At 61.0% G+C, this 4125-nt stretch overlaps 1 non-coding gene across 1 annotated transcript; it reads right to left on the reverse strand.

The window, feature by feature from the left end:
* Positions 1–816: 816 nt before the first annotated feature.
* LOC131862411 (5S ribosomal RNA) lies at positions 817–935 on the reverse strand. The gene has a single exon (XR_009361427.1). It is a non-coding gene; the product is annotated as a 5S ribosomal RNA (ribosomal RNA).
* Positions 936–4125: the final 3190 nt, after the last annotated feature.

Raw genomic sequence — 4125 nt, forward strand, 5'->3', positions numbered from 1 at the left:
TGGTGGGCGCCATGGTGCGCACCTTTCGTGCGCTCCAAGGTGCGCACGAAGTCGGAGCTCGGTTTGCCCCGGGTGCGCACCTTGGTGGGCGCCATGGTGCACTCCGAGGTGCCCAAGATTGGTGCGCACCAAGGAGCGCTCCGAAGTGCGCTCCAAGGTGCGCGCGAAGTCGAAAGTTGGGTTAATTGTCCGGTTTGCCTCGGGTGCGCACCTTGCGTGCACCTTCGCCAGGGTGGGCGCCTTGGTGCGCACACCTTGGCTGGGCTGCGCACACCTTGGCACCCGCGTTTCCTTCATTTTAAATTTTTTTTTTTTACAATCTCTCAAGTGGGAAATTCTATAATCTCAACTTTTTTTGCCTTTTCAGGAAACTTTTGAATGGAGCGCATCATTGGTGCGCTCCGAAGTGTGCTCCAAAGCTCTCTCCAGCTGCGTGCACCTGCCCCGGCCGCGCACCCGGCCCCGCCCAGCTTCGCTCACCTGTCCCGGGCGTCTGGTGCGGAACCTTAGAGTAAGAAACATCACCGTGCACCTTGGCCAACGTGCGCGACTCGACCGAGCGCGCACTGGCCGAGGTGCACACCGATTTCACCTGGGTGCGCGCGCAGCACCTCGGGCGCACCGGGGTGCGCGCACAACGCCCGGGTTGCACCGTGGCCTGTGTGCTCGGGGCGCCTCGGGTGCGCGCTCGGTGTCGCCCCCCGCGCGCGCGGTAGTGCGGGCAGCGCACCCCGGCCCGGCCCGGCCCCGACGAGAACGCAAACGGGCAAAAGGTTTATTCAAATAGCATTGCGACGCCCGGCGAAAAACTAAAAAAGGGTGCAACACCGGGACTTCCCGGGAGGTCACCCATCCCAGTACTACTCCGGCCCAAGCGCGCTTAACTGCGGAGTTCTGATGGGATCCGGTGCACTAACGCTGGTATGATCGCACCCGTTATGAGCTTGTCGCAGTGTGTACTTAGCAAACCGCGACCCACGTGCGAATCCACCCCGGCCACCCACCCCCGTCGAGGTGCACACCCTCCCTCGCGAAGTGCGCCCCGTTCGCCAAGTGTGAGCCCTGCCCGGGTGCGCGCACCTTGCTAGGGCGTCGGGTGTGCACCCGGCCCGGCCTACGTGCGTGCACCTGGAGGGGGCGTCGTGTGCGTGCAGTGTCCCGTCTGCAACGCGGTGCCCACACACCACCTCGGGCGCAACGACCTGCGCTCACATGTGGGCCGAGTGCACCTTGGTGCATGTTCGGGGCGCCTCGGGTGCACGCTCGATCTTGCCCCGGTGCACCAAGGCGCTCGGTTTGCCCCGGGTGCGCACTTGGTGCAAGGTGGGCACCCAAAATAGGGATCAAGCACCAAAACACAAGTTTCGGGATGCAAAATGGGACCCAAGGACCACAAATGCGTTCCAAGACCCATGATGGGTCCACGAGAACAAAAATGTGTTCCGAGACTTAATAAACAAATATTGGGTTTTAGGAGAAGAAACATGCTCTGATGCCCAAAACGAGAATCGACCCCGAAAAGGCCACAGGCCAAAAGTGGGATGCGAGACAAAAAAAAATGGGACCCGAGGACCAAAATTGGGTTCCCAGGTCGAAGACAGGGCAACCGGACAAGAAACGACCTCTAAGGCTCGAAATGAGTCCCGACGACTAAAACTTGACAAGAAGCACCCATCAGGCACCCAACTCGACACCCATGGGATGCCGACCCACCCGGGCTTCCACCTAGCACACCTTGGCACCCACCCACCCTCGCACCCAACCTCGCACCCAACTTAGCACCTTTGAACCCACATTGGCACTCACCCTGACCCTGGCACCTTGGAACCCACATTGGCACTCACCTTGACCCTGGCACCCACCTTTGCACTCACCTTGGGACCCACCCTGGCTCCCACCTCGGCACCCACCCAGACACCCACCTTGGTTCCTTGGCACCCACCTTGGATCCTTGGCACCCACCCCGACACCCACCTTGGCACGCAACTTGGCTACTTGCCACCCACCTTGGCTCCTTGACGCCCACCCCGACAACCACCCCGTGACCTACCCTGGCTAGGGTTGGTGCACACCCACCCTGGTGCCCACCTTGGCACCCACCCTATGACCCACCTTGGCACGCACCTTAGTACCCACCCCGTTACCCACCCTAGGACCCACCCCGTGACCCACCTTGGCCAGGGTGGGTGCCTTGGTGCGCACAACTTGCCTGGGCTGCACACCAGGGCGGGCTCAAGATGGCACCCGCGTTCCGTTTTTTTCACTATCTTTCAAAACGGAAATTTTAAAATCTCATTTTTTTCTTTTTTTTGCCTTTTCTGGAAATTAGTGAAGGCAGCGCATCAAAGGTGCGCAATGCTGGTGCGAACCCGGGAGCGCTCCGATGTGTGCTCCAAGGTGCGGCGTGCACGAAGTTCGAGCCCGGTTTGCCCCGGGTGCGCACCTCGCGTGCACCTTCGCCGGGGTGAGCACCTTGGCTGGGTTGCGCGCCCTGGTGCGTACCAAGGAGCGCTCTGAAGTGTGCTCCAAGGTGCGGCGTGCACGAAGTCGGAGCCCGGTTTGCCCCGGGTGTGCACCTCGGGTGCGCACCTCGCGTGCACCTTCGCTGCGGTGGGCACCTTGGCTGGGTTGCGCGCCTTGGTGGGCACCATGCAGTGCACGAAGTCGGAGCCCGGTTTGCCCCGGGCGCGCACCTCCGCCAGGGTGGGCACCTTGGTGCGCACAACTTGCCTGGGCTGCGCACCAGGAAGGGCTCAAGATGGCACCCGCGTTCCGTTTTTTTCACTATCTTTCAGAACGGAAATTTTAAAATATCGTTTTTTTTTGCCTTTTCTGGAAATTAGTGAAGGCAGCGCATCAAAGGTGCGCAACGCTGGTGCGAACCTGGGAGCGCTCCGATGTGTGCTCCAAGGTGCGGCGTGCACGAAGTCGGAGCCCGGTTTGCCCCGGGTGCGCCCTGGTGGGCACCATGGTGCGCACCAAGGAGCGCTCCGAAGTGTGCTCCAAGGTGCGGCCTGCACGAAGTCGGAGCCCGGTTTGCCCCGGGTGTGCACCTCGGGTGGGCACCTTGGTGCGCATGCCTTGCCTGGGCTGCGCACCAGGGCGGGCTCAAGATGGCACCCGCGTTCCTTTTTTTTCACTATCTTTCAAAACGGAAATTTTAAAATCTCATTTTTTTTTGCCTTTTTCTGGAAATTAGTGAAGGCAGCGCATCAAAGGTGCGCACCTCGCTGCCCACCACGGTGCGCAACGCCGGTGGGCACCCGGGAGTGCTTCGAAGTGTGCTCCAAGGTGCTGCGTGCACGTTGTCGGAGCCCGGTTTGCCCCGGGTGCGCACCTCGCGTGCACCTTCGTCGGGGTGGGCACCTTGGCTTGGTTTGCCCCGGCTGCGCTCCGAAGCGGGGTTATTGGAGCGCCGCCTCTTTTTTTGTCGGAGCGTTTGGTGGGGTTTCTCGCATTGGCTCTTCCGAGGCCCGGTTGCCACCCTGGCGCGCACGAAGTCGGAAGTAGGGTTAATTGCCCGGGTGCGCACCTTTGCCAGGGTGGCACCTTACCTGGGCTGCGCACCAGGGCGGGCTCAAGATGGCACGCGCGTTCCGTTTTTTTCACTATCTTTCAAAACGGAAATTTTAAAATCTCCTTTTTTTTTTGCCTTTTCTGGAAATTAGTGAAGGCAGCGCATCAAAGGTGCGCACCTCGCTGCCCACCTTGGTGTGCTCTGAGGTGCGCACCCGGGAGCGCTACGAAGTGTGCTCCAAGGTGCGGCGTGCACGTTGTCGGAGCCCGGTTTGCCCCGGGTGCGCACCTCGCCTGCACCTTGGCCGGGGTGGGCACCTTGGCTGGGTTTGCCCAGGGTGCGCTCCGAAGCGGGGTTACTGGAGCGCCCCCTCTTTTTTTGTCAGAGAGTTTGGTGGGGTTTCTCGCATTGGCTCTTCCCAGGCCCGGTTGTTGGGTGCGCTCCCACCCTGGCGCGCGCGAAGTTGGAAGTTGGGTTAATTGCCCGGGCGCGCACCTTCGCCAGGGTGGGCACCTTGGTGCGCAAACCTTGGCTGGGCTGCGCACCAGGGCGGGCTCAAGATGGCACCAGCATTCCCTTTTTCTCACTATCTTTCAAAACGGAAATTT

The sequence above is a fragment of the Cryptomeria japonica genome, unplaced genomic scaffold (assembly GCF_030272615.1).
Source record: "Cryptomeria japonica unplaced genomic scaffold, Sugi_1.0 HiC_scaffold_43, whole genome shotgun sequence".
NCBI lineage: Eukaryota > Viridiplantae > Streptophyta > Pinopsida > Cupressales > Cupressaceae > Cryptomeria > Cryptomeria japonica.